The sequence below is a fragment of the Amblyomma mixtum genome, chromosome 1, assembly GCF_055824585.1.
Source record: "Amblyomma mixtum isolate Tamu chromosome 1, ASM5582458v1, whole genome shotgun sequence".
In the NCBI taxonomy this organism is placed as follows: domain Eukaryota; kingdom Metazoa; phylum Arthropoda; class Arachnida; order Ixodida; family Ixodidae; genus Amblyomma; species Amblyomma mixtum.
The window spans coordinates 160,291,256-160,314,162 of NC_143012.1; the positions used below are offsets into that span (position 1 = coordinate 160,291,256).

At 47.7% G+C, this 22,907-nt stretch overlaps 1 pseudogene; it reads left to right on the forward strand.

Moving 5' to 3' along the window:
- Positions 1-317: 317 nt before the first annotated feature.
- Positions 318-1,437, forward strand: LOC149369538 (uncharacterized; annotated as a pseudogene).
- Positions 1,438-22,907: the final 21,470 nt, after the last annotated feature.

Genomic DNA, 22,907 nt, shown 5'->3' on the forward strand with positions numbered 1-22,907 from the left:
GATCTGGGCTTCGTTTCACCGACAACTTCAGCTTTTCACCCGGCCAGGCTTTCCTGCTCATCGAATCCCTCGTCCACACCCGTCCAGCGTCATCGACGATGGCATCACCACCCACACCGGATTTAAAGCGACAACACGCTGGCTTTCCCTTCAGTGGGCACGGGAACAGTGACATCGGCATACCTCCAATGCTTCGCTTCTTTACCGTGCAGGTTTGTACGCACTATTCTTTGCACGCTAGAAAAAGCGACGATCGCTCTTTACTTCTGTTCCCGTGCCCGCGGGTGTGCTTTGATGTTGCTTGTGAATGCTTTTCAATGATTTCTCTGCTTTTGCGCTCTGGCGACATTGAATCTAACCCGGGTCCTATGACTCGCTCCCTTGACATAGACAACCTGCCAGACAATCCGTCTGAACAAATGAAAGTTATGTTTAAGCTGCTTAAGGATGTACATTCTCGTACGCTGCAAAGCTCTAAAGGTCAGGTCGAATTAGCAGCTGATATTAAAGACATTAGGAATAGTCAGAAGAACATTGAATCAAAGTTAGCTGGCATGCACAAGAGGCTTGATGAACTCGAGGAAAAGGGAAAGAAAATCGACGACATGGATCAGGAGCTCTCATCTTTAAAGAAATCTGTAGAAGACCAACGTACTCGAAATGATTTGCTGCAGTCTCGCCTTGATGAAGCCGAAGATAGATCGCGACGTGAAAATCTAATATTTAGGGGTATACCCGATGAGGAAGAGACTTGGGCAGACACTGAATCGAAACTCCTGGAAGCCTTGACTAAGATTGTCGAAGTATGCCCCTCCAGTTCAATTCAACGCGCACATCGCCTGGGCGTTTTTTTCAGATGAGAAGTGTCGACCAATCATAGCCAAATTTTCGGACACTAAAATGAAAGACAAGATATTAACCCTTCGTAACCAATTTAAAACGGATAACATCACAATCAGTGAAGATTTCTCACCGGCTACGCGCCGGGCTTGGAAAAAACTTTTTGAATTTGGTAATATTCACGCTGGCCCTCGCTCTTTTAAGATACGCTATAACAAACTGCATATCAATAAAAAATGCTTCATGTATAACCCTACCAAGGACACTGTTGAAGAAATCGTGGCACGTGGCGAATCGTCTAGATTGGATTCTGTGGCTGGATCTTCCGCTTCACCGTAGGGAATCGCGAGGGGTAGTGGACAGTTGCCATCGTCGATATCTGTTCTTTATACTAACGTCAGGAGCCTACTTAACAAGCATACTTCTTTATCTTCTGCCATAGACACATGCTCAGCTGACATTATAGCGCTAACCGAAACCTGGCTCCCAACGCATGTATCGGATTCCGAAATCTTCCAAAACGCTCATCGGTACTCGGTATATCGTTGCGATAGAATAGCCAAACGTGGCGGCGGTGCCTTACTTGCTATTTCTAAAGACATTCCATCTTCATGTATCCAAGTCTTCAGCGAATTAGAACTAATATTTGCGTCAATAGTGATAGGTCATCTTAAACTGATTATTGGCGTCTGCTACCGTTCTCTTTCTTATTCGTCTACATTCACTAACGAACTTCACGATGCTATAAATCTTGTTCGCGCACGATTTCCTTCATCACCACTTTTTCTACTTGGAGACTTTAATTTTCCAACTATTTCATGGACTGCTCAGCAGCCTTCTTTATCTTCCCCTTCGTATCAAGCTAAAGAATTCTTAGAACTATGCGCCATGTTTTCGCTAACTCAGTTAGTAACAAAAGTCACAAGGAGAGTGAATAACGCTTCGAACACTGTTGATCTAATTCTAGCAACTAATCCAGAGTTAGCTACTGATATAACATATCTTCCAGGCATCAGTGATCACGTTCTGCTCAATTTTTGCATTAATATACCACGTCCAAAACCGAGCAAAATAAAAAAGATCATTCTAGATTACAAACGCGCCAACTTTGCCGCTATTAACAATGAACTGGGCATATTTGTTGATTACTTTATTGCTAACTCCGACTACTACTCTGTCGAAGAAAACTGGATATCATTCAAAACGAAGGTTCACGAACTAACTGATAAGTATATCCCTAAGCGCATCGTCACCTCTAATCCACAAGCACCTTGGCACAACTCTCACATCAAACGATTATCTAACAAAAAGAAACGTTTATACCGCCGCGCGAAGCTTTCACCATCTAACGCGCGATGGGCGAAGTACAAGTCTGCTTCCGACGCTTACGTCAACGCGATTAAACAAACAAAGAATACCTTTTTGTCTGCCACATTACCAACTATTTTGAAAACGAGTGTTAAGAAATTCTGGCGCGTTATACACCCTGAGAACGACAAATTAATTAGACTACAAGATGCCTCCGGTAACCTTATCCCCAGTGATCTTTGTGCTTCCGTGCTGAATAACACATTCGTTGAAAGCTTTTCCTCCATTTCAAGCGTTAATCTGCCTCACATACAGCACCACAGGTTCCCGACAATGTCACCTATAACTATCGATCCACCTGGCATAGCCAAATTAATTGAATCCCTGAAAAATGATTCTTCACCTGGTTCTGATGCGATTAGCGCTAAATTTCTAAAAAATACTTGTGCTTATAGTTCAGTTATACTAACCAAACTTTTTCAACAGTCACTCGACACAGCAAGCCTTCCTAACGACTGGAAAATTGGGAAGGTGGTTCCACTTCACAAGTCCGGTGGTAAGCACTCCCCTCGAAACTTTCGTCCCATTTCGCTCACTAGCACATGCTGCAAATTACTAGAACATATCATTTTCAAGCATGTCGTTACCTTTCTCGATGAGAATTCATTTTTCACACCTTCGCAACATGGTTTTCGTCAAACATACTCGTGTCAAACTCAATTACTTGCCTTCACTGATAAGCTATACCGCATACTTGACAACTCATCCTGTGCTGACTGCATTTTTTTTTATTTTTCCAAAGCCTTTGACAAAGTATGTCATAAATTGCTGCTACATAAATTGAGCCATCTTAATCTCAATCCTAACGTCTTCGACTGGATTAAATCTTTCCTTCTTAACCGTTGGCAATTTGTGCATGCAAATAACACTAATTCACCGATTGCTAACGTGCTATCTGGTGTTCCACAGGGATCGGTCCTTGGACCACTCCTATTCTTAATCTATATTAATGACCTTCCTTCTGCCATATCTTCCAACATTCACCTTTTTGCTGACGATTGTGTAATATTTCGGGAAATAAATAACGTTAACGATACTGACACTCTCCAGTCAGACCTCAATTTGGTGTCAGACTGGTGCACTACATGGAATATGGAATTAAACATTAATAAATGTAAAGCTTTGCGTGTTTCCCGTGCACCTAACGCTCTTCCTTCATATTATCTTAACGGCACTCCTCTTGATTGGGTAAAAACATACAAGTACCTAGGTATTCATATCACTCAAAATTTAACATGGTCTATTCATATTGACTACGTTATTAATAACGCTAACCGCATGTTAGGGTACTTACGTCGCAATTTCTCAGCCGCTCCCTCATCTCTTAAGCTTATACTCTATAAAACACTTATACGTCCTAAACGCAGCATCAATATGGGACCCTACACATGATAACCTTGTATATTCCTTGGAACTAGTCCAAAATAATTCCGTTCGCTTCATTCTTTCAAATTACAACCGTACGGCAAGCATCACAGCCATGAAATCTAACGTGTCACTCCCACCGTTACAATCTCGCCGTAAAGTTGGTCGCCTAACACTATTTCACAAGCTATATCATCACGTTACGCTTCACGACTATTTCATATCACCCCCAGAATACATTTCACGTCGCATCGATCACCGCCACAAGGTTGGCATCCCAACATGCCACACCAAATCTTCTTTTCACTCATATCTTCCTCGCACATCTGTGGAATGGAACCGCCTTCCCCCCGATATTGCAGCCATTGCAGATAACAAAACCTTTCACGACGCAATAGCTAACATTGTTTATTCTGAAAGAAGTTGATTCATGTGTAATATCTGTTTCCACTGTGTTATGTACATTGATTTTATGTTATTTACGCTTTGTGAATGTTGTTTGTTTTAATTTGGAGAAAATTTATTCTGTACTACCTGTTTTCACTGTATTGTATTCATTGTTCTTTATCCTAATTAACCCACTCCCCTCTGTAATGCCTATGGCCCTGAGGGTACAATAAATAAATAAATAAATAAATGTTAACCTAATTGAAGCGTTTCACCATTTAGCACGCGCGCACACACACATTATATATATACATATTGTAGCGAAGCGTGATTCCGTGCCGGAAAGAGAGCTCCGCCGCATTGAAGAAGGGGACAAGCAGGCGTCGATAAGATGCATTGGTCAACTTAATTTTTTAAAGATAGATTCGAATCACTGGTTAAACTTAGAAACGGAGACAAAAATATAACAGGTCACATAGTAAAGCAGTCAGTCATACCCCGGGGCGTGCAGCATCTTTGGAGCGGAGGTCCCGAGCAGCAGCCGGGAGGCAGCCGTTCCTCTCCCGAGTCCCTGGTTGTTAAGATGAACCCGCTCTTAAATACACTTCACCAGCATTCTGGCGACCCTTTTCTCGGCCAATCAAAAAACCGTTACCGGAGCCAACCAGAGGAGCTCCGGCAGCATTCTGAGGGCCCTTTTTGGGACCAATAAGAGCAATCAGGAAAGCCGTTACCGGAACCAATCAGAACACATCCTTTCAAGACATGCCGACAGCAAACTCATACACTTTCTCAGACTAAAATACACAAAAACACCCAGTGTGCGCCAGCTAGGAACCTGGTACGAGTAGGGACGGAATTCGCGCGCGTTTGTGTTTGTGTTGTGCGCAAACCGGGTGACGAAGGACCTAACTGCCCAAAGGCATACCGCGGAACGCGGGCCAGAGAGCCCCCCGCGGCAAGACCCGGGAAACGGCGCCAGAAAGCCGTCGGGAATCACCAGCAAAACCCCGACTCTGTAACTTGATCCCAACGCGCCTAGCGAAAGGAAGTGGGAAACGCACGCGGGACCGCTCCACCGGGGAGCTGTGTCTTCCTCGCAACAAGAGGGCTGCAACTATACAAAAACCGATAGCGCCTAGAACGCACTCTTCCCGTCGGCTTCCGGCTCCAGCATTTGGCTCGAAAAACTCGAAAACTCGCTATGCGACACTATGTATACTTTGTAAATCCCCTGTGTTCCCTTGGTTTCTGTGGCTGTTGGCTTCTCTCATATAAATAACGAGCCCCTCAAGAATTAGAAGATCAACGGGAAGACGGACCAGTAGAGGAAAATGAAGAAGAAGACCAAAAGAACTCTCGTAACCTTTGTCGCCGTCCTGTTTCTATCGCTTTCTTGGGATGGCTTTGCGCACACGAACAAACATACACAGGAAGAGGCAGAAGACAGAAAGAGACAGAAAAAAAGAAAAAAGACAAAGAAATTTGGGCTCTTTCTCTCTTCTGCCTCTTCCTGTGTATGTTTGTTCGTGTGCGCAACGCCATCCCAAGAAAGCTATGCACCAACTCGCCCAGCAAGAAGTTCAACATTACTGCTTCTATCGATCCCCTCTCTAAATAAACCCCGTTCGTGGTTGCTAATAAATGTAAGTGGTTGCTAGAGGTAAAATGCGAAATTGAGAAACACTTCATTTAGGTAAACATTTTTGCGAGTTGATGTGTCGGACAGAGCCTCTCCTTTAAAAGGAGAAGCTCTGTCCGAAACGTCGACTTGCAATAAATGTTAACCTAAGTGAAGCGTTTCTCAATTTCGCGCGCGCGTACACACACACACACACACACACACACACACACACACACACACACACACACACACACACACACACACACACACACACACACACACACACACACACACACACACACACACACACACACACACACACACACACACACACACACACACACACACACACACACACACACACACACACACACACACACACACACACACACACACACACACACACACACACACACACACACACACACACACACACACACACACACACACACACACACACACACACACACACACACACACACACACACACACACACACACACACACACACACACACACACACACACACACACACACACACACACACACACACACACACACACACGCGCACACGCGCACACGCGCACACGCGCACGCGCGCACGCGCCCACGCGCCCACGCCCACGCGCCCACGCGCCCACGCGCCCACGCGCACACGCACACACGCACACACGCACACACGCACACACGCACACACACACACACACACACACACACACACACACACACACACACACACACACACACACACACACACACACACACACACACACACACACACACACACACACACACACACACACACACACACACACACACACACACACACACACACACACACACACACACACACACACACACACACACACACACACACACACACACACACACACACACACACACACACACACACACACACACACACACACACACACACACACACACACACACACACACACACACACACACACACACACACACACACACACACACACACACACACACACACACACACACACACACACACACACACACACACACACACACACACACACACACACACACACACACACACACACACACACACACACACACACACACACACACACACACACACACACACACACACACACACACACACACACACACACACACACACACACACACACACACACACACACACACACACACACACACACACACACACACACACACACACACACACACACACACACACACACACACACACACACACACACACACACACACACACACACACACACACACACACACACACACACACACACACACACACACACACACACACACACACACACACACACACACACACACACACACACACACACACACACACACACACACACACACACACACACACACACACACACACACACACACACACACACACACACACACACACACACACACACACACACACACACACACACACACACACACACACACACACACACACACACACACACACACACACACACACACACACGCGCACGCGCCCACGCGCACACGCGCACACGCACACACGCACACACGCACATCTATATGAGGATCATCCCAAAATTAAGGTCTCCAGTTCTTTTGTAAACCGAAAGAACTGTTTATTTTAGGCAATTTACAAATCACTTAAAAGGCAGACCATTCTTCTACTTTTCCACATAATCGCCGTAGCGGTCTATGCATTTTTGCAGACGCTGGGGCAGTTTTTGAGTGCCCATGTCATACCAGCTCGCCCCCATGCCATTAAGGAAGCGTTCGACCGCCAGACTGTGTTCGCTTGAATTTTCGTGGCTTGGGCGAAGAGGATTGCCGCTACTCACATGATTCTTGTTTGGTCTCAGCTGTGAAGTAGAATGCCCAGGTTTCGTGACCTAACAATGGAGTCCAAAAAGGTCTTCTTTTCATCTCCATAAGGCCGAAGAAATTCGCGGGAGGAGTTAACGCGTTGCCATTCATGGTCCTCTGTGAGCATTCGCGGAGCCCATATTGCGCACGCCTTCCGATATTTCAAATTTGTTGTTGGAACCCTATGAATGTATATTCTGGAAACACCAAGAACCAAAATGCAGTGTTCATCGAGTGTGATTCTCCCGTCTTGCCGCATCATTTATTCGATCTCCGCGACTCTCCTGAAATTGACGTTCTCCCGCTTCTTTCTTCCTCGTGAATTTCAGTACGACCAGCTGCGAACTCCCTACACCACGTGCGCAGTTTTTTAACATGCATTCACGACTCTCCATACACTTCCATCAGCTGGTGATTAATTTCGATTGGTGTAACGCCTTTTGTGTTCAAAAATCGAATAACTGGGCGAACTTCGCACCTGGCGGTAGCGACCAACGGGAGCTCCATTTCAAATAGCTGCCGTGTCAAGACTGACAATGCCTTTCGCGCTGAGTTATGGCCTGTTTGGAAGACGGGGAACAATGAAGACAGCAGTATGGCGAGCAGCCACGCAAACTGTTTCCCTGCGGCCGCAACCCTTTGGAGACCTTACTTTTGGGATTACCCTCGTATATATATATATATATATATATATATATATATATATATATATATATATATATATATATATATATATATATATACTTTATAAATCCCCTGTGTTCCCTTGGTTGCTGTGGCTGTGGGCTCCTCTCATGTAAATAACGAGCCCCTCATTCCCTTTCCTTGCGTGTACACACACACACACACACACACACACATATATATATATATATATAGTGGCAAGTGGTCGTGACTACGCAATCCAGGGGAAGGGACCTGCAAACGCAGAAAGGTGCTTATAGCTGCTGAACTGTTCGCTGCCGCTGCTGCTGTGATCGTGTTGATCTTGGCCACCCCGATCCATCGCCGACCTCGACTCCGTCCCCGACGTCCTTCGTCTACAATATATATATATATTGTAGACGAAGGACGTCGGGGACGGCGTCGAGGTCGGCGATGGATCGGGGTGACCAAGATCAACACGATCACAGCAGCAGCGGCAGCGAACAGTTCAGCAGCTATAAGCACCTTTCTGCGTTTGCAGGTCCCTTCCCCTGGATTGCGTAGTCACGACCACTTGCCACTGATATCAGCATATCTGCCGTTAACAAGAGGGGCGGTGACCTTCTGTCATTTCCTGGAGATAGTGCGACAGTGCTTCCGCTGGTCGGCGCTGACATCACTCCGGACTGCTTAAAAGGACCTGGATCCGAAAGCCGGTCATCACAGCAGCAGCGGCAGCGAACAGTTCAGCAGCTCTAAGCGCCTTTCTGCGTTTGCAGGTTAGTTCTTGGGACAGACGATCTTTGTTTCATCTGATGTAGTCTCGGTCGCTGCTGCTGGAATCACTGTGTATTTATTTTTATTATTGATTTATTAATTTGTTTGATCATTGAACTTGCCAAACTGCGCCGAACTGTCCAAAAGGATAGATGAGTTACAATCAAAACTTGAAGCTGACATTGATGGTCTTGCGGATAAGATTTTTGACAAAGTAGTATTGAAGTTTCAATCCTCAGGAATAGATATTTTAAAAGATCGACAGCCTTAAGTTCAGTGTGGCAACCCTAACACAACAAGTAGAGGAGCTGCGCAACGAGAATGCCCTCCTTGCAGCTGACAACGAAGAGTTGAAGTCTAAAAACAGTTCGCTAACTAGCAAGATTGCAGGTCTTGAGCAGTATTCAAGAATCAACAACGTTGAAGTTAAAGGCGTTCCTTGCACACAAGGTGAAGATTGTGCAACTATCATACAAACCATTGGCGAAAAAATTGGATGCCCTGTGACTCCCGCTGACCTCGATGTGGCTCATCGTGTTCCAACAAAAATCAGAGATCAGAAGAACATTGTGGCCCGCTTTTTCTCGAGAACCAAAAAAGCAGATTTTGTGAGCAAAGCGCGGAAAGCTCGTCTCACGTTGTCCAAAATTGATGTCAGGGCCTCCGAGGACAGTTCCTTTTTTGTCAATGATCACCTGACTGCGGAAAACAAGGCATTGTTCTCTAAGGCTTTGTCGCTGAAGAAAGAGAAAAAGTGGAAGTTCCTCTGGACGGACAACTGCATGATTAAGGCAAGGAAAACGACAGACAGTACGGTGTACCGCATCACCAACGAGTCCGATCTGTCAAAAATTGTCTAAAACATTGGGCCAGTAAACCTTGGCTACCATTGTCGCCCCATGTCGTCCTATTTTTCATCCACTGAACTGAAGAAATTCTTATCCGATGCCGCTCGTTCTGCAATACATCTAAATGCAATAAGTATTAGAAAAAACTATGATGTTATTTACGACGCACTTTCTATGCTCCCTAACCCATTTTCAATTATTGGAATTTCAGACTTGGTTAAGCGAGCATGATAAAAATTTGTTCTCGTTTCCTTCATACGTCTCAGAGTTCTCCCACAGACAATTCTCTAAGCATGGTGGTGCTGCTTTGTATATATCCCATCAATTCACTTATAAGCGAAGAAATGACTTAGAATTGAACATACCTCACTGTGAATCTGTTTGGATCGAATTTGATTCATTATTCCTAGACATCGATAATAGAAAATTAATCTTTGCCTGCATCTACCGGTCACCGTCGTCACCAGTTTCCGATTTCTGTACTGCATTCCAAGAGAAATTACGTATTCTCTCATCTGAAAATGCAAACGCCGTAATAGTAGGAGACATAAACATCAATCTCCTTGATGATTCTGTTCCTGATAGCATAAACTAAAGCAGCTCATTCCATAGGTTTGGTTTTGAGTGCATCATCACGGTTCCAACTCGATGCTCCACTTCTGGTAGTAACACACTAATTGATCATGCTTTGACAAATTTATTATCCCTTCCAGAAGCTGGCGTGCTTGAAATAGACATCACAGATCATTTCCCTATATTCATGCGCTTTCCCAGTCAAACTCGAAACGATAGCAGTACGATATACAGTAAGATTGTCTTGGATAAAGAAAATTACTTGACTGCAGTGGCTGAAGCTGACTGGCAGTCGATTATGTCATTGCAGGATCCTCAACAAGCCTATTCACAGTTTTTATCTCTTCTGACCTCATTACTTGATTCCCACTCAGAAATAAGAAAGTGTAAAAAAAACTAGCTTCGCCACAGAACCCTTGGCTCACAGAGAGCCTTCTTAAAGCAATGCGCAAAAAAGAAAATCTGTACAAAAAAACAAAAAGGCAGCCCTTCAACCTTAAACTTTTTGCTCGCTATAAGAAATACAAGAATACCTTGTCTGCTTTATTAAAAACAGCTAAAAGAAATTATTATGAACAAAGATTTATCGAGTGCGGCAACAATATGCAGAAAAAATGGGACATAGTCAACTCATTCTTAGGAAGAAACGATAAGCGCAAAGAAATAACTTTGATCCAGCATAAAGGTATCGAATACAGTAACCCAAGAAAATTGCAACTGCTTTTAACTGCTTCTAGGGAAGCTCTCCAACCCCCTGTATCTAGTCGCCTCCCACACTCTTTTTTTCTCTTTCCTACCACACCACAGGAAATAAAGGACATAATTGGTAATTTGAAAATAACTAGTCCTGGCCTTGATAACATACATCCTGTTCATATAAAAATGATTGCGCATATAATTAGTGGCGTCCTATCACGTATTGTGAACCTGATGTTTAAATCTGGCATTTTTCCACATGAACTGAAGCGCGGAAAAATTATTCTGGTCTTTAAGAAGAGTGATAATTCTTTAATGACAAATTACCGTCCAATTTGCATACTTCCGTGTCTGAAAAAAGTAATTGAAAAGCAAATCGCGAATCGTCTCGTTAAATATTTGGATAAATTTAACATATTATCGCCATATCAGTTTGGTTTTCGTTTTGGGTATTCTACTGAACTTGCTCTTATAACTATTACAAACAAATTAAGAATTTCCATAGATGAAGGGAAATTTGCAGGAGCCGTCTTTGTAGACTTCTCAAAAGCTTTTGACACCATCAATCATCCAATTTTGTTCACTAGGCTAGAAGAAATTGGTATCGCCGGCCCCCCGTTATTACTGCTACAAAATTACTTGCAAAATAGATCACAAACCGTCACTATTTCAGGTGTCTACTCTGATGTGTTTACAAACTCAGGTGTGCCACAAGGTTCTATTCTGGGTCCCCTCTTATTTTTGATTTATATTAACACATTACCAAAGTGCCTCGCTTCCTCCAATTGCCTATTATACGCTGACGACACCACAATTTATACCTCAGATTCAAGCGTTACAAATCTCATATCAACACTTAATCATGACCTGGACAATCTTCTATCTTGGTGCAATCAACACACTTTGACCATCAATTCTAGCAAAACGAAGTTCGTTGTTTTCAGCTCGCATCAACGGCAGCCACTTTCCATTCCTCCTGTTTCAATCGGTCAGTATCTAATAGAAGCTAGCGATTTCGCCTTATTTCTGGGTGTGCATTTGGACAGCAATCTAAAGTTTCACAAACACATAACCAGCATAAAGAAAAAAATGGCAAACGGTTTGAGAATCCTTATTAAAGCTCGTTCGTACTTTTCTAACAGTACACTAATATCCTTATATTACGCATTTATACATCCACACATCAGTTACTGTATAGTATGTTGGGGAACCACGTATGCTACTCATCTAAGATCATTGCAGATAATTCAAAATCAAGCCATTCGTATACTTACCTACAGTTCTTATTACACTGATGCAGCCTTCATTCTTCAGGATCATAACATCCTCTCCGTATCACAGCTTGTTAGATATTCTCTTGGCATTCTCATGTACAAACTTATCAACAATGTAATCGCTCTTCCTCTCATACAACAGTGTTATCTTGTAAACGCCAACATAACTCGGTTCGCACTCAATAACAATATTGTCCTACCTAAAGTACGCACCAATTACGGGAAACAGGCAATTCATTTCTCATCAGTTGCTGTTTGGAACACTATACCGACAGAACTAAAAAATGCTCCTTCAATTTTCAACTTTAAAGCACACTTTAAACGATCAATACTTAGCAATGAGCCCTAATTCTGATTAATTTGTTTTCATTTCTTCCTACATGCATTTTGCACTGCTTCATGATCTTCATTGTAATTCAGAACGACATCAGCTTGCTTAGTTATGTACAACTTTATATGTCTCGGTGGGCCTTTTTATTAGCTTTTATTTCTCTCCCATGTGTCTGCTTTAATTGTATCTCATACGTGTATATTCTGTTTTGTATATTTATCTGATCTGTCGTATGCTGTTAAATGTTTTACTAGATGTATTTAATCAGGAGGTCCCATTACAGTCTCTGACTTCGGGACCTCCTTCTGCATAATATGCTGTACTCTAAAAATGTATCGAGAAATAAAGACTGATTCTGGTCCTGATCTGCACGATGGCAATCCTACAACCGCTTCTTCTTCATCGGCGTCCAGCGAAGCTGTCCATCTTCTTCTTCACCATGCCCCCCAGAGAAAAAGAGCCATCCTGGCGACTTAAGGGGACGAAAATACGATGGGGTCGTAGAACGGCTTAAGGCGCTGCACATGTACAGTTTCATGGCCACGGCGCCGAAAATCAGAAGGTGGTGTAAGATGCTCAACAATGTAATTGACTGGCGAAGTGCGCGCGACGACACGGTAGGGCCCATGGTACTTGGAGAGCAGTTTTGTTGAGAGGCCGGGAATGCTGGATGGAACCCATAGCCGCACGAGCGATCCGGGCTCGAAGTGTAGTGCATTCTTCTGAGTGGTGTCATGGTGATGTTTTTGGCGCCATTGAGAGTCGGTCGTGAATGATCGGTCAATCTGGCGGCATTCTTCGGCGTGCTGTGCAGCTTCGGTAACGGTGGTACATTCAGAGGCATCAGGCTTGTAGGGGAGCACTCTATCAAGGGGAGCAGATGGATGCCGAGCGTAAAGCAAAAAGAACGGAGAGAATGCTTAGACAGTGGAAAAATGGCACCCAGTGTGTGCGACAGCAAAACTGAAGGATGGCTGGTGTCAAGGAAGAAACCTAAATGGCGCTCTTGTAATGCGCTGTAGGGAATTCTAAAACATTGTACGCCAGTCTGATGTGAAATCTTCATGTTAATAGAGTCGGCTTCTTTTAGATGCTTGTTTATGGTTTTGATCAAATTGTCATCGGTGCACTAAATCATAAAGCATACCTCCTCGGCTTGAAGGCTAACGCTTTGCACAGAAGAAGACAAGTCATCTTGTCGGAAAGTTCGCAAGCACCCTGAGGCTTTCCCCTCATTTGCTCACTTTGTTTGCATAAAGCACCGAGGAAGAATAGCTTCGCTTTCTTTGTGTCATGTAGCATAAATATGTGAAACATAGGGGGCAACGGCCCAACCAGATTTTCCAACAATTACTTTCGGCCCGTGTACTGTGCGATGTCAGTGAACGTCAAAGAACCCCTGGTGGTCGAATTTCAGGAGCCCTTCACTACGGCGTCCCTCTAAGCCTGAGTCGCCTTGGGACGTCAAACCCCAGAAACCAACCAACAATCACTTTCGGAGGCATTCGTTGTCTTGGAGAGCAGGTACTAAATAAAACCCCTCGTGATGGCTTGGTGGTTCAATAAAGACAAACAAATAGCGCAGAGGTTATAGCTGCTCATCCAAACGTCACGGGTTCGATCCCGGCCGCAGGGGCGCATTTCGACTGCGGCGAAATCTTAAAAACTCTCGTGTGCTGTGCGATGTCAGCGCACTTTGAAAAACCACTGCTCGTCTACGTTACTCTCGAGTCCTCGATCCACTAAGCGTCCTGTGTCGCTTCGACAGGTTAAACCCCAGGTATTACTACTATTATTACGAAATAAATTATGTATTGTAAGGAAGAGAGTTGGAGTTCGATGCCCCAGCAGCTAGCGCCGACGAAGGCGAGGAAGAAGATAGGCGAAGCCAACGAAGTTCGGGTTTTGCGCTTGCGAACGCTGGCCTGCTGAGCAGCACCGCTGGGACAAGGACTGTGGCCGCCCACGCTAACTGTGCGAGTTTCCACATTACACTTGGTGGAGGTGCTGCTTGTTCTCCCCGTGGACCTACGCCACGATGCCCAGGCTACAAGGCTCTACCACGACGTCCGACACCTCGGTCCAACTTGCCCAGCCTGTCCTCTGTTCTGGTGCCGTCCGTCAGCGCGACCAGGCGATCTTCAGCGGCACTGACGACACTGACGTAGAAGATTGGCTCGCCTCCTACGAACGCGTGAGCGCATACAACAAATGGGATGACGTCGTTAAGCTCACGAACGTCATCTTCTACTTGACCGACGTCGCCAACTTATGGTTCCGCAACCACGAAGCGGATTTTACTACCTGGGCGGCTCTAAAAAGCAGCCTGACTGACGTTTTCGGCCGCCCCGCTGTCCGAAAACTTCGCGCTGAACAACGGCTGCGCAGTCGTGCCCAACAGAACGGCGAGAACTTCACAAGTTATATCGAGGACGTCGTTGATTTGTGTAAGCGGCTCAATCCATCTATGAGCGAGGCTGACAAAATCCGACACATTCTGAAAGGGATTGAGGACGATGCGTTTCAAATGTTGGTGTCTAAAGACCCCCAAACCATCACGGACGTCGTGTCTTTGTGCCAGAGCTACGACGAGCTCCGCAAACAGCGACATGTCACCCGCCGTACCACTTGCTCGGACGCCACCATTTCGAGCTTGGAAGCAGGCAGTCCTGCCCACGATCAGCCGACACTTCTTGAGCACATAAGCAGTTTGTGCGGGAGGAGGTGGCTCGTCAATTATCGCTGGTTACCTCCCAACCCGCCCCTTCGCCATCGCTGTCGCCTTCAATTCAGCGTGTCATCCAGGAGCAGGTAGCTGAGGTCCTGCCGCCCACTAATCCACCCCCTCTGGTCACTGCACCGCTGACATATGCGGAAGCACTCATCCGGCCACGACCTCAGCCGGTTGTCCCCACTTATGCGCCACCTGTCAACGTGTATCCTCAGCAGCAGCTCGCCCCTGCACTGCCACGCACTCACCATCCTTTGACTCGCACCGGTCCCCGCCCTATCAATCCGTGGCGCACCCCAGATAACCGGCCGATATGCTACGCCTGCGGTCTCGCTGGTCATGTGGCCCGCTGATGCCGCACGCGCGGCTCCGGTCCTTACGACTACGGGCGCTCGCCAACGTACGACGCTCCATTGCCCTCCGTCCCTGTCTCTTCTCCTCTGCCGCCTCCGAATCCCTCTCTGCCTCGCTCCGACTCCTACAACCGAAGCCATCGGAACCGTCTCCTCGACGCCGTTCGCCCTCTCCTATGCGCCGCCGGTCCCCACCACTTCAAGCGGAAAACTAGGCGCCGCAGTTCCGGAGGCAAGAACTGCGCCGTCAACGACCGTCTCAAGCCCTATCGCCGCTCCTATGAACGTTATTGAAGTGATCGTTGAAGGTCTTCCTGTTGACGCGCTTATTGACACTGGTGCTGCCGTGTCCATCATTAGTCGCAACTTGTGCCGCAAATTAAAAAAAGTGATCACGCCGCTTTCTGACCTTTCGCTTCGGACCGCCAGCGCTGACCCCATTCGCCCTCTCGCAGCGTGCACTGCCCGCCTCGTCATTCAAGGTCTCTCCTACACCATTGAGTTCTTCGTTCTCGCCCGCTCCTCTCATGATATCATCCTCGGGTGGGACTTTCTGTCCGCGCATCGCGCCATCATTGACTGTGCACGTGCTCAAATTGATTTGTCGCCGCTGTGTGATGCTCTTGTGGACGCCTCCCCTGTTACCGCCGCGCCTATTCTCGCCGCTGACGACGTCGACTTGCCAGCTTTCTCTTCCGTTCTTGTGCCGCTGACTTGTGCTGCCCTCTCTGACGATATTGTTCTTTATTCACCCTCTTCTCTTTGTGCGCACCGCAAGTCTGTTTTGCTCCCTCATGCCGTGCTCACCCTTTCTGGTGGTTGTGGCGCTCTGTACGTCGCGAACCCCTTGCCTTTCCCCACCACTTTACATCGGGGAGAATCGCTCGGCACGGTTGATGTCATCGATCTCGACGACGCTTCTCCTGTCCTTGATGACCCTGACACCCATGCCATCAACGCCCTCACCCCTCCCGCCGACGTCGCCGCCCCGTCCTCCCCGGATATGTTTTCCCATTCTGTCGACGCCGCTCTACCACGTCACCAACGCGCCCAGCTGATCGCTTTGCTGCAGCGCTTCCGCGCATCCTTCGACTCTCCTCAAGCACCGTTGGGTCGTGCAACCGCGGTTCGCCACCATATCGACACTGGCACCCATAGACCCTTGCGCCAACGCCCCTCTCGCGTCTCCTCCGCCGAGCGCCGCATCAATGATGAACAGGTGACCGACATGCTGAACCGCAGCGTGATCCAGCCCTCTCACAGTCCGTGGGCTTCTCCAGTCGTGCTCGTCAAGAAAAAGGACGGCTCCATTCGATTCTGCGTAGACTACCGCCGGCTAAACAAAATTACTCGGAAGGACGTCTACCCACTGCCTCGTATAGATGACGCGCTGGATTGCCTGCAGGGAGCGGAGTACTTTTCTTCGTTGGATCTGCGCTCTGGGTACTGGCAGGTGCCGATGGCCGACGTCGATCGCCCGAAAACAGCTTTCATCACGCCTGATGGGCTGTATGAATTTAATGTGATGCCCTTCGGTCTGTGCAACGCGCCTGCCACTTTTCAGCGTATGATGGACAACATCCTCCGTGGGCTTAAATGGCAGACATGCCTCTGCTACTTGGACGATGTTGTCATCTTCTCCCAGAATTTTCCGTCTCATCTTCTTCGCCTGGAGAGTGTTCTTCGCTGCCTCAGTGACGCTGGCCTGCAGCTGAACTTGAAAAAGTGTCGCTTCGGCGCTCGACAGCTGCCTATCCTAGGCCACGTCGTGTCCAAGGATGGTGTACTCCCGGACCCTGCCAAGCTCCGCGCAGCTGCTGATTTCCCGAATCCCACATCCCTCAAAGAACTCAGAAGCTTTCTTGGCCTTTGTTCTTACTTTCGCCGGTTCGTCAAGAATTTTTCTGCCGTTATCGCCCCGCTGACGCAACTTCTCGCTGGTAGCCAAGACCTGTCGGCTTGGTCCCCTGCATGTGACGAAGCTTTTGCAACGCTGCGCCAGCTCCTCACCTCTCCTCCGATCTTGCGCCATTTCGACCCTTCCGCGCCTACAAAACTGCACACAGACGCCAGCGGCATTGGTCTCGGTGCCGTTCTAGCTCAGCGGAAACCTGGTTTCAATGAGTACGTCGTTGCCTACGCCAGCCGTGCGCTCACAAAAGCGGAGAATAACTATTCCGTCACAGAAAAAGAATGTTTGGCGATTATTTGGGCGATCGCAAAATTTCGTCCTTAGTTATATGGGCGCCCGTTCGATGTCATTACAGATCACCATGCCCTTTGTTGGCTGTCGTCACTCAAAGATCCATCTGGCCGCCTCGCTCGTTGGGCTCTGCGTTTACAAGATTACGACATTCGGGTCATTTATCGTTCCGGTCGTAAACACTCCGACGCCGACGCTCTCTCGCGCTCCCCTGTGACCTCTGAGCCTGACCCGCCATCTATTTCCGGCCTCACACCTTCTCTTGACACTATTGATATGGCTTCTGAGCAGCGCAAGGATCCTTGGATTACTTCTCTTCTGGATTTCTTAGACAACCGATCAGCCCGCCTCCCTTCTCGAGCGCTCCGTCGTCAAGCTCATCACTTTGTCGTGCGTGACCAGCTGCTGTACCGTCGGAATTACCTCCCCGACGGTCGCAAATGGCTGCTCGTGATCCCCAGGCATCTCCGCTCCGCCATTTGTGCCAGTTATCACGACGACCCGCAATGTGCTCATGCCGGTGTGCTGAAAACTTTTACCCGCCTGCGTCTTCGGTATTATTGGCGGGGTATATACCGTTTTGTCCGCCAGTACATACGCTCTTGTCTGGAATGTCAGCGCCGCAAAAACCCACCACCGCACTCACCTGCTCCTTTGCAACCGTTACCGAGTCCGGCCCGACCATTCGACCGTATTGGAATCGACCTTTATGGCCCTCTTCCCAGCACTGCCGCCGGGAGCCGCTGGATCATCGTCGCCATTGATCATCTCACGCGCTATGCGGAAACTGCCCCGTTGCCAGCTGCGACGGCCTCTGACGTAGCCGGTTTCATACTACAGAATATCATTCTTCGTCACGGTGCGCCTCAGGAATTGCTCAGCGATCGGGGTCGCGTCTTCTTGTCCGGCGTAGTGGAAGCCCTTCGTCGCGAGTGTCATATCGTTCATCGCACGACGTCTTCGTACCATCCACAGACGAACGGCATGACCGAACGCTTTAACCGGACCCTCGGCGACATGATGGCCAAGTACGTTTCTACCGATCACTCCGACTGGGACCGCGTTCTACCTTTCGTTACATACGCTTACAACTCTGCAACGCAAGCCACTACTGGTTTTTCCCCGTATTTTCTTCTCTACGGACGCGAGCCTTCCTCCATCATGGACACCATACTCCCTTACCGCCCCGATTCGTCCGACTTTACAACCGTCTCTCAAGCCGCTGCGCATGCCGAAGAATGCCGTCAACTCGCCCGTTCCTTTACTTCTCACGATCAGCACCGTCAGAAAAGCGCCCGCGCCGCTTCTTCCGGTCTGCCGCCGTCATATCTGCCTGAATCCTTCGTTTGGCTGTGGGTGCCCTCCTCCAGCCCCGGCCAGTCTACAAAACTGCTCAGCAAATACCAGGGCCCCTATCGCGTTATTCAGCAGGTCTCCCCAGTTAATTATCTGGTCGAGCCCATCACGCCTTCGTCTGACCATCGCCGCCGCGGTCGTGAAATTGTGCACTTAGACCGCCTGAAGCCCTACTACGACCCAGCCATCGTCTCGTGCCCTTAGGCCGCCAGGATGGCGCCTCTTCACCCCGGGGGTATTGTAAGGAAGAGAGTTTCGATGCCACAGCAGCTAGCGCCGACGAAGGCGAGGAAGAAGATAGGCGAAGCCGACGAAGTTCGGCTTTTGCGCTTGCGAACGCTGGCCTGCTGAGCGGCACCGCTGGGACAAGGACTGTGCCCGTCCACGCTAACTGTGCGAGTTTCCACATAACATTATAAATAAGTTCAATTTCCCTTTTTTCAGAATTTTTACCTCTGAGCGCCTGAATGTGCGCATACCTCCATCACGAAGAAATCGCAAAATTCCGGAAGGCGTGCACGTCGAGAAAGGGTAACCAGTAAGGGGTTTGCACTTTGGTCAGCATATACGTCCTGCGCTAAAATTCACAGTTCTTTGAACAGGGACCTCGTTGAACGCGGCGGTTCTGCGTGTTATCCGTCATGAGGCTTTTCCACGCGCTAAACCATCGTATTAACACGAAAAGTTCCAAAAGAACACAGCATCACGACCCAAAAAAAAAAAAATAATTTCATTAATCAGTAGTTTCTCGTTGTTCGCACAGGCAGCAATTCACTGACCACGGCACAAAAGTCCCATTGGTGCGAAAGCATGTCCTAACAAACAAAAGCGATGCTTCAACTCTCAGAAAGCCTTTTGCGGCTGTTTGAATCTATAGCTGCAGAACTCGCTTTAAGACACTGGTGTCATGAAGGGCTAGGTAAGGCAGCAGACATAGGGGTAGGGCAATTAGTGGCCGATCAGAAGCTTTGTCATTTGCCTTCTGGATAGGCTGTATACAGGTATTCTGAGGAAAGTGAGTGGCGAAACTGAGTTTGTCAGCGCTAAATTATCTCACGACCATGTCCAGAAAAGACGGATGAGCACTTAGCCGCCTATTAAGCACGTCTGCCAGTAAGGGTTAGAACCAGGAAGCAAGTTGGTGGGCAAAAATTAGAGCGCCACTTAAGTTCCGTTTTAAATCTCTTACGAAAGCTGTCGCAAAAAATATAGTCTCTCAAGAAAAAAAGTCCGCAGAGACACTTGAGACGGCTTACGTGTGAGAAGACGTAAGCCCGGTCGCTCACTTCGTGAACGCAGTCGGCGTGCGTTGCCGCGTGATGCAATCCGATGAAGCGCAACTAGCAATTCTACCTCTGCATGGCTCGATAAGTAGACGCCGCACCCCTTCTGATTTGCGCACTGATCCGCCTTAAGGGCATGAGCGACAGCTAATGGGTTAATGCCCATATACGCGGAATTGGTCATCCACTAATTAACCTTCATAGATCGCCTGGAGTCCTCATACCACTCCTGGCGCAGTGGTGCAGTGAGTGATACGCTGCTGCCCTGCGATGGCAGTCCCTGACACCGATGAAATTTGTGCGATCCAGGTTGCTAACCTCTAGCGGCCAATCTTTAATTTAACTGACACCTGCCACGGTGCGCAGTTTTCTCGCAACCCAGTTGACAAGTTATGATGACGCTACAAGGTTACGGAACCTATGTGGCCCACCTACCTTTCAGGTTGATCTCTGGGGATTTTTCGCTCACGGCCAACGACGGCCCCGGCGGCGACGCCGGATTTTTTGTGCCACGAGCTCCTAAACGCAATCACATTGAAAGGTGCATGATAGATTCATCAGAGTCTATCAAGGGAGCAACAAATTCTGTCGACGCATAGGCTCTCTTTGATAGCGCCCCGGACAAGTCAAAACATCTGGTGTGGCGAAATTACCTTCTTCCTCGTATGCAATGCAGCACTTGCCACAGTGTTGCATCGATACCTCGGAAAAATCACGAGCGCTCGCCCCCAAAAATGTGGCCAACCTACGGGCTCACTCAAACTCAGACTCGCTTAGGCCCGGGCTCACTCGAACTCATCAACTCAAGTTCATTTAGGCTCACAACATATGCGAATTAGCTCGGACTCACCACTCATCTGGCTCACTCGCCGTGACCACGTTAACAAAATAAAACGCATCACATGCCGTTCATTGCTCTACGCGAAGTCATTCATTCCTCGCACTATAATAGATTGGAATAACTTGCCATCACACATAGCTACTGAGGTTAACCCACAATCGTTTCAGCATTCGCTAAAGCAAACCATGGACTAACAGATTGTTGTTGATTGATTGATTTTTGTTGTATTATGTGCATTTACTGAGTATTTTATTCTGCGTTGTTTGTTGTTATTATTTGTGTACATTACTAGTTTTAATTCATTATTACGTGTATTTTGTTCAAATTCCTGTGCCATATTTTTATGCTTGTATCGCCCCCCCCCCCACCCCTATGTAATACCCTCGCACGAGGGCCCTTAGGGGTATTGTAAATAAATAAATAAATAAACTAAAGACTGATCTGGCCTCACTCATCTCAACTCACGTTTCATTACGGATCGCTCGCTCGTTTTGACTCGGCACGTGTGCCCATTGCACTGCAGCGCTCAAGTGGCACGCCCCCGAGCAGACCAAGACACACGACAAAGGACCCCCGCCTCCAGCTCAATGATATGGTGCAACTCGTGCAAAACTTCCGCTACATCCCCACGCCCACAGGCACCCGCGCAAACTAGCTAAGGTGAAGGGACAAAACACCGATTTCTTCGCTTCGAGGGTATTCTCTTCAGTCGCCCACAGACGTCGCTTCGCTTTCAAGCGTCCTTGGTCGTGGTAGTAAATCATTCCTGCCCTCTTCTGTCAGCATACTAAAAGGTCACAAAAAAACTAAGTGCACACCATCGTAACGAAAACACTGGCCACGATCTAAGCTTGAGCCCTGACTCGCTCACTACTCCGATCATGATCTTAATGTGAGCTCAGTCTGTCCCACGACTCATATCTTAATCTGAATGTCAGTCTGGACTCACTCATGATTCAATCATGATTTGCATGATTTCGTACTCACTCACCATTCAGATCATGATGTGAATGTGAACCTAAATGAGCCGATTCATGAGTGAATCCGCCGACCTATGGTCGCACCGACCTATGGTGGCCTGCTCTCTGTTGAGGATATCCGCCGGAGCCAAGTACTTCTTGCGCGCTCCCAACAACGCCTTCACTGCCTCCCCGTACGATTCTGGCGTGCTGAAGGGTTCGACCGGCAAACCCGCCCTCCGGTTCGTGAACCCTCGGACAGCGGTGTCTGCCATGAGATTTCCCTCAACCCCAGTGTCAGGGACCCAAATGATGGTGCCTTCAATGTTTGTGTTGTTTGATTCATATCTGTGTTGTTTTTGTTCGAAGAGGATCCTCGCGGCTTGCGGCCGATCCTTCCATCTCTGTATTCCCTCGCTGCAGCCTGAGAAGTTCATTCCAAACCATCGAGCTGGCATGGCGGAGTGGCTCTCGTGCTCGTCTCGCACTCCGGAGTCCCGGGTTCGATTCCCCAACTCGACCAATTTCTTCATCGGTTTTATTTATATATCTGGTCTTAATACAAATCTTAAT